The sequence below is a fragment of the Labrus mixtus genome, unplaced genomic scaffold, assembly GCF_963584025.1.
Source record: "Labrus mixtus unplaced genomic scaffold, fLabMix1.1 SCAFFOLD_30, whole genome shotgun sequence".
In the NCBI taxonomy this organism is placed as follows: Eukaryota; Metazoa; Chordata; class Actinopteri; order Labriformes; family Labridae; genus Labrus; species Labrus mixtus.
This window is the reverse complement of record NW_026870100.1, coordinates 770,001-777,500: the sequence shown is the minus strand read 5'-3', so window position 1 is coordinate 777,500 and position 7,500 is coordinate 770,001. Positions and strand designations below refer to the sequence as shown.

Below are 7,500 nucleotides of genomic sequence, written 5' to 3'. Positions count from 1 at the left end.
AGTACTTGGATGGGACAACGCCTAGGAATACCAGACGCTGTAAGCTTTTTTTATTTTTTTGATCATATGTTTTTTTTTTATCATAGAGAGACATATTCACATGTCCAAAAACTCAGCCAGAATCAAGGGCATGACATCTTTAAAAGGCCCCTGTCTGCAGACAATAATGGCTTACGGCCATACCACCCTGAACATGCCCGATCTCGTTCCATCTCAGAAGCTAAGCAGGGTAAGGCCTGGTTAGTACTTGGATGGGAGACCGCCTGGGAATACCAGGTGCTGTAAGCTTTTTCATTTTTTTGATCATGTTTTTTTTTATCATATAGAGACATATTCACATGTCCAAAAATTCAGCCAGAATCAAGAGCATGACATCTTTAAAAGGCCCCTTTCTGCACACAATAATGGCTTAAGGACATACCACCATGAACTTGTCCGATCTCGGAAGCTAAGCAGCGTCTGGCCTGGTTAGTACTTGGATGGGAGACCGCCTGGGAATACCAGGTGCTGTAAGCTTTTTCATTTTTTTTGATCATATGTTCTTTTTTTATCATATAGAGACATATTCACATGTCCAAAAATTCAGCCAGAATCAAGGGCATGAGATCTTTAAAAGGCCCCTGTCTGCACACAATAATTGCTTACGGCCATACCACCCTGAACACGCCTGATCTCGTCCGATCTCGGAAGCTAAGCAGGGTAGGGCCTGGTTAGTACTTGGATGGGAGACCGCCTGGGAATACCAGGTGCTGTAAGCGTTTTCATTTTTTTGATCATATGTTTTTTTTTATCATATAGAGACATATTCACATGTCCAAAAATTCAGGCAGAATCAAGGGCATGACATCTTTAAAAGGCCCCTTTCTGCACACAATAACAGCTTACGGCCATACCACCCTTAACACGCCCGATCTCGTCCGATCTCGGAAACTAAGTAGGGTCGTGCCTGGTTAGTACTTGGATGGGAGACCGCCTGGGAATACCAGACGCTGTAAGCTTTTTCATTTTTTTGATCATATGTTTTTTTTATCATATAGAGACATATTCACATGTCCAAAAATTCAGCCAGAATCAAGGGCATGACATCTTTAAAAGGCCCCTCTCTGCACACAATAATGGCTTATGGCCATACCACCCTGAACACGCCTGATCTCGTCCGATCTCGGAAGCTAAGCAGGGTAGGGCCTGGTTAGTACTTGGGTGGGAGACCGCCTGGGAATACCAGGTGCTGTAAGTTTTTTCATTTTTTGGATCATATGTTTTTTTTTTATCATATAGAGACATATTCACATGTCCAAAAATTCAGCCAGAATCAAGGGCATGACATCTTTAAAAGGCCCCTTTCTGCATACAATAATGGCTTACGGCCATACCACCCTGAACACGCCCGATCTCGTCCGATCTCGGAAGCTAAGCAGTGTCGGGCCTGGTTTGTACTTGGATGGGAGACCACCTGGGAATACCAGGTGCTGTAAGCGTTTTCATTTTTTTGATCATATGTTTTTTTTTATCATATAGAGACATATTCACATGTCCAAAAATTCAGCCAGAATCAAGGGCATGACATCTTTAAAAGGCCCCTTTCTGCACACAATAATGGCTTACGGCCAAACCACCCTGAACTCGTCCGATCTTGGAAGCTAAGCAGGGTCGGGCCTGGTTAGTACTTGGATGGGAGACCGCCTGGGAATACCAGACGCTGTAAGCTTTTTTTATTTTTTTGATCATATGTTTTTTTTTTATCATAGAGAGACATATTCACATGTCCAAAAATTCAGCCAGAATCAAGGGCATGACATCTTTAAAAGGCCCCTGTCTGCACACAATAACAGCTTACGGCCATACCACCCTGAACACGCCTGATCTCGTCCGATCTAGGAAGCTAAGCAGGGTCGGGCCTGGTTAGTACTTGGATGGGAGACCGCCTGGGAATACCAGGTGCTGTAAGATTTTTCATTTTTTTGATCATATGTTTTTTTTTTTTTATCATATAGAGACATATTCACATGTCCAAAAATTCAGCCAGAATCAAGGGCATAACATCTTTAAAAGGCCCCTGTCTGCACACAATAATGGCTTACGGCCATACCACCCTTAACACGCCCGATCTCGTCCCATCTCGGAAGCTAAGCAGGGTCGGGCCTGGTTAGTACTTGAATGGGAGACCGCCTGGGAATACCAGATGCTGTAAGCTTTTTTAATTTTTTTGATCATATGTTTTTTTTATCATAGAGAGACATATTCACATGTCCACAAATTCAGCCAGAATCAAGGGCATGACATCTTTAAGAGGCCCCTATCTGCACGCAATAATGGCTTACGGCCATACCACCCTGAACACGCCCGATCTCTGAAGCTAAGCAGGGTAGGGCCTGGTTAGTACTTGGATGGGAGACCGCCTGGGAATACCAGATGCTGTAAGCTTTTTCATTTTTTTGATCATATGTTTTTTTTGTTTTATCATATAGAGACATATTCACATGTCCAAAAATTTAGCCAGAATCAAGGGCATGACATCTTTAAAAGGCCCCTTTCTGCACACAATAATGGCTTACGGCCATACCACCCTGAACACGCCCGATCTCGTCCGATCTCGGAAGCTATGCAGGATCGGGCCTGGTTAGTACTTGGATGGGAGACCGCCTGGGAATACCAGGTGCTGTAAGCTTTTTCATTTTTTTGATCATATGTTTTTTTCTATCATATAGAGACATATTCACATGTCCAAAAATTCAGCCAGAATCAAGGGCATGACATCTTTAAAAGGCCCCTTTCTGCACACAATAATGGCTTACGGCCATACCACCCTGAACACGCCCCTTTTGCTGTCAGAGTTTGTGTGGTGCTGAAGGAGAGCTGACGTGTCAGTACTGAGCAGGACAGCTGGACTAATTTGTTTGTTTTTTTGGATGCGCTTTGGATTTATTTAAATACCTCAGATTGTGAGTGAATGTCCCCCAGCAGTCACTGACTGTTAGGGGGATCGTTTTTCTTTTCACCTTTTTTTCCTGTTTTTTTTCCACAATTTTGTGAAGAATTTTTGTTTTTTGTGAATGTTTGCTCGTATGTCGCGAGCAAACTCACACGGACGGATCACAAAGATGACAGGACCACGGACTGGAGAGATGGAAAAAGGAAAAGAGAACGGACAACAACGTGAACAAACAAACATGGCACTGAAATAAAGGAATGGATTAAACGACAACGAGAAGAACGACGGACAAAAAGGACGGATGAAAACGGCAAATGAAACAGGGAACGGAATGGATGACGGAGAGAGAGGAAGAGAGAGGAGCGGCGGGCTGATTGCTCCGCATGCAGAGAATGGGAGAGGTGGCGAGAGAGCAGAAAAAGAGGAAGCAAAAGTGTCTTTTGAGAGAAAACTAACACTAAACATTGAAATGGTGGGAGACAAAGTTCCTCTAAATCACGTCATGAGCAACATAAAAATGATCTGTGGGGGCCTGCTGGCGTGCAGAACCCTGGGACCTGAAAAACTGGAGGTGACGGTGAGCAACATTAAAGGAAAGGAAAGGCTGCTGGATGGATTTAAAATCGGAGAGACCAGAGTCGTGGCGAGAGAACTAAATAATGATGAGCTGGTGGTGTCTTTTTTAAACCTGCCAGCGTATATCACAGATGAAGAAATAGTTTGGAAGCTGACGGGATGGGGAGTGAAACCGACATCACCAATAAAACGCAGAATGTGGCCTGGAACAATGATAGCTGACGGAACGAGGTTTGTCCGGGTCAGATTTAATGACCAGGTACAGTCACTCCCTTACTCCACAAAGTTTAACACTGTGATGGGGAACGAATACTTTAGAGTAATACATGATAGACAACAAAAAGTGTGCAGGATGTGCATCCAGCCGGGACACATCCTGAGAGAGTGTCCAGAATTTATGTGCCACAACTGTGGGGTGCAGGGACACTTTGCGCGAGAGTGCAGCGCGAACAGCACAAAATGCACAAACTGTAAAAAAAGAGAAAATGAATGTGAGTGTGAGAACGGAGAGGAAAGCAAGAACGAGGTGGAGGAGGTGTACGAGGATGAAGACGAGGCGGAGGAGGTGTACGAGGAGGAGGCGGAGGAGAAGGAGGTGATCGGAGCAAGCAGGAAGGAGATCAGAGAAGACGAGAACAGTGACGGAGAAATGGAGCAGAGCGGAGAGAGCGGAGGAGAACGGGCGTCAGAGTGCGAGCTGGAGACGCCGGAGCTGGCTGGAGAGGGAGGACAGCAGAAGCAGCGAAAAACGAGCGAGAGAGGGAAAAAAGGAGACGGAAGGGACGTGGCAGAAGACCCGGGGGTAAGCATGAGCACAGAGGGGAGGGAGATGCCTGAGAGTGGTGTTGGACAGGCGGGAGGGAGAAAAATCACGCTAAATAATACGGGTAAAAGCACCAGTCCCAATGAAACGGACAGCGAAATGGATGTGAGTGAACTGGCGAGTGCGCAAAAAAGACTAAGTCTTGGACAACGAAAAAAGTTGGTGAAAAAATTGAAATGTAAGGACAAATAATGACTGACAATAACCCCTGTAAATCCGTTTTTTTTGTTTTTATTTTTATGATAATGGCCTTTAATTTATTTTCGATAAACGTGAATGGACTAAGGAACAAAGAAAAAAGACATGCGATTCTTTCCTTGCAGAATGACGTTTTGTGCCTGCAGGAGACCAGGTGGGATGATTCCCTGGTGGAAGACATAAAAAAAGACTTTGTGGGCCATATTTTCTGCTCCAATGGCACGTCGAGGGCGAGAGGAGTGGCGGTTTTAGTCAAAACGGGTCGGGTAACAGGGGTAAATTTGGTTTATGGAGACAAAGAAGGAAGAATAATAGTAATAGACTGTGTGTATGAAACGAAAAATATAAGAATCATAAATATATATGCACCGAATGGAGAAAAAGAAAGGAAAACATTCTTCATTGCAATAAGCAAATGGTGGGAAAGGAATTGTATAATAATCGGTGACTTTAATGTGGCGATGACACCCACCGATGTGTCAAAAAATAATGTGTTTAAGGGGGATGTGAGCAGGGGGACACTTAAAGATATAATGATAACGAAACAATGCATTGATATTTGGAGATTGCTACATCCATGGGAGAGAGTGTTCTCCAGGAGACAAATTGTACTGAATAGATTAAAACAATCTAGAATAGATTATGCTTTGGTGACATGCGAGGTAGTGAGGTGGATTAAAGAAGTTGAATATAAAACTAATATGTGGAGCGATCACGCTGGAATAGAAATCACGTTTAGAAAAGAAACGAATGTACGTAAAGGAGGGATATGGTGCTTTAATGCAAGCTTGCTGGATGATGGAATGTTTGTGAAAAGTATGGAAAGATTGTTGAATGATATGGGATATGAGTGGAATGAGAGTGAAGATATGAATGTGTGGTGAGATAGTGTAAAAGTCAGAATTAAAAAAAAGTGTATCAATTATAGTAAAGAGAAAAAGTGGAGAGAAAATAGAAAGGAAGAGAATTTGAGAAAACAACTAAGTGAGGAAATAACATCGCTTGACAGTGTAGATAATGTAGGTGTCGAAAAATACATACATTTAAAAGAACAGTTGGGAGTGATTGAACTTAAAAAGAGTAGGGGTGCAGCCATTAGGAGTAAAATACAATATATGTATGAGGGGGAGAGGAGTACAGCCTTTTTTTTAGGTCTGGAAAAACAAAAACAAAAAAGAACAGAAATAAATGAATTATTAAATGAAGCAGGTAAAAGTGTGACAGATAAAAAGGGAATTTTAGAAATAGTAAAGGGCTATTATGAAAGCCTGTTTTCGAGACAGGAGTGTGATAGCGTGAGTGTGAACAGAGCTTTGGGTGCCTTAAAGAAAAAACTAAGCGAGGACGATAAAATGTGGTGTGATTGTGAGTTTACAGAGGGAGAAATCAGAAGTGCTTTAGAGGGGTTAAACAAAAACAAAAGTCCTGGGAGCGATGGCCTAACTGCGGAATTCTACCAAGCTTTCAAAGAGCAGCTGGTGCCCTTGGTGAACAAATTGAGTAAATATATGGAAAAAGTGAAACATATACCAAAAAGTTTAGGGGAAGGGGTGGTTACTATTTTTTACAAAAACAAGGGGGACAATAAAAATCTGGACAACTACAGACCAATCAGCCTACTCAACACAGACTACAAAATCATAGCGAAAACAATAGCCAATAGAATCAGGGAGGTAATAGGAACAATCATAGAACAAACACAATCATACAGTATACCAAACAGAGACATAGCAGACTCAATCATTTCAATAAAACAGACGGTCAGGGATATGGAAGGGGAGGGGGGAATATGGCTAGGGATTGATTTAAATAAAGCTTTTGACAGAGTAGATCACGGGTTCATGGGGAAGGTGTTAGAGAAGTTTGGATTCGGGGAGAGAATGAGAGAATGGATAAATATGTTGTATACAGGAGCGGAAAGCAAGATAAAATGTAACGGGGAACTAACTGATTCTTTTAAAATATCAAGGTCAGTGAGACAAGGATGTCCGATGTCAGCGCTGTTGTACAGCTTGGTAGCAGAGCCGCTGGCAGCACTGATATCGGAAGACGTAAACATAAAAGGTATAGGTAAGGAAAACGTAAAAATAATACAGTATGCAGATGACGTGAATATAATGGTAAAAGGAGAGGAGGATATAGAATTGATATTAAAACATGTACAAACTTATGAAAGAGCATCTGGGGCAAAAGTAAATGAAAATAAGTCAGAAATGATGTTACTAGGTAAGGAAACCAATCTAGTTAATAAGTGGGGATTTAAAACGGTGTGTGAGAGAAGAAAAGTGTTGGGAGTGAATATGGGGAAAAATGAGAATGAATGTGATGATGTAACATGTAAAGAGGTGGTGGGTAAAATTAAAAAAAACATTGAATTTGTGGAAAGCGAGGGGTCTATTGTTGAGAGGAAGGGTAGCCGTAACAAATGCTCTCGTGTTGTCCAAAGTGAATCATGCGCTGAGTACTTGTACGCTTCCGGACTGGGCCTTTAAGGAGATTTCAAAGACCATTAGGGACTTTATTTGGAAAAACAAAGCAGCGAGTATAGCTCACAAAACAATAATAGGGGCTAAAGATCAGGGGGGGCTAGCTTTGATTGATTTACTTACAAAAAAAGTAGCACTAAGAGTCAAATTGATAGGCAAATTTATGGACCAGAACCGGAACGTAGTTTGGAAAAATCACTTCAAACAATATCTGTGCAGTTTTGGACTCTACAACGAGGACAACCTGTACCAGATCAATAACCCAGATTCATTTAAACACTTGCCACGGTTTTTCCAGGAAGTACTCAGTGCGTGGTATCAGGTTTCATCCTGGACTGTACCAGAGTGCGGAACGAGAGGGTCAGTGCTACGACTGCCCTTCCTCTCGAGCACGTATTTTAAAAATGGGGAGAGGGTAATTAAGTGTGAAGCTATGTCGAAAGCGGGATATATTAGAATAAGGGATTTACTGAACTGTGGGGGGG

The 7,500-nt window shown here is 42.4% G+C and overlaps 7 non-coding genes and 3 pseudogenes across 7 annotated transcripts; all 10 read left to right on the top strand.

Annotated features, from left to right (window-relative positions):
- Nucleotides 1–169: 169 nt before the first annotated feature.
- LOC132960676 (5S ribosomal RNA) lies at nucleotides 170–288 on the top strand. Its single transcript, XR_009667443.1, has one exon. It is a non-coding gene; the product is annotated as a 5S ribosomal RNA (ribosomal RNA).
- A 351-nt stretch (nucleotides 289–639) lies between these two features.
- Nucleotides 640–758, top strand: LOC132961023 (5S ribosomal RNA). Its single transcript, XR_009667479.1, has one exon. It is a non-coding gene; the product is annotated as a 5S ribosomal RNA (ribosomal RNA).
- A 121-nt stretch (nucleotides 759–879) lies between these two features.
- Nucleotides 880–998, top strand: LOC132960702 (5S ribosomal RNA; annotated as a pseudogene).
- Nucleotides 999–1,118: 120 nt separating this feature from the next.
- LOC132961245 (5S ribosomal RNA) lies at nucleotides 1,119–1,237 on the top strand. Its single transcript, XR_009667617.1, has one exon. It is a non-coding gene; the product is annotated as a 5S ribosomal RNA (ribosomal RNA).
- Nucleotides 1,238–1,359: 122 nt separating this feature from the next.
- LOC132961325 (5S ribosomal RNA) lies at nucleotides 1,360–1,478 on the top strand. The gene has a single exon (XR_009667691.1). It is a non-coding gene; the product is annotated as a 5S ribosomal RNA (ribosomal RNA).
- A 121-nt stretch (nucleotides 1,479–1,599) lies between these two features.
- On the top strand, nucleotides 1,600–1,708 carry LOC132960974 (5S ribosomal RNA; annotated as a pseudogene).
- A 123-nt stretch (nucleotides 1,709–1,831) lies between these two features.
- On the top strand, nucleotides 1,832–1,950 carry LOC132961473 (5S ribosomal RNA). The gene has a single exon (XR_009667835.1). It is a non-coding gene; the product is annotated as a 5S ribosomal RNA (ribosomal RNA).
- Nucleotides 1,951–2,075: 125 nt separating this feature from the next.
- LOC132961568 (5S ribosomal RNA) lies at nucleotides 2,076–2,194 on the top strand. Its single transcript, XR_009667923.1, has one exon. It is a non-coding gene; the product is annotated as a 5S ribosomal RNA (ribosomal RNA).
- Nucleotides 2,195–2,315: 121 nt separating this feature from the next.
- LOC132960806 (5S ribosomal RNA) lies at nucleotides 2,316–2,424 on the top strand (annotated as a pseudogene).
- Nucleotides 2,425–2,549: 125 nt separating this feature from the next.
- Nucleotides 2,550–2,668, top strand: LOC132961371 (5S ribosomal RNA). The gene has a single exon (XR_009667736.1). It is a non-coding gene; the product is annotated as a 5S ribosomal RNA (ribosomal RNA).
- Nucleotides 2,669–7,500: the final 4,832 nt, after the last annotated feature.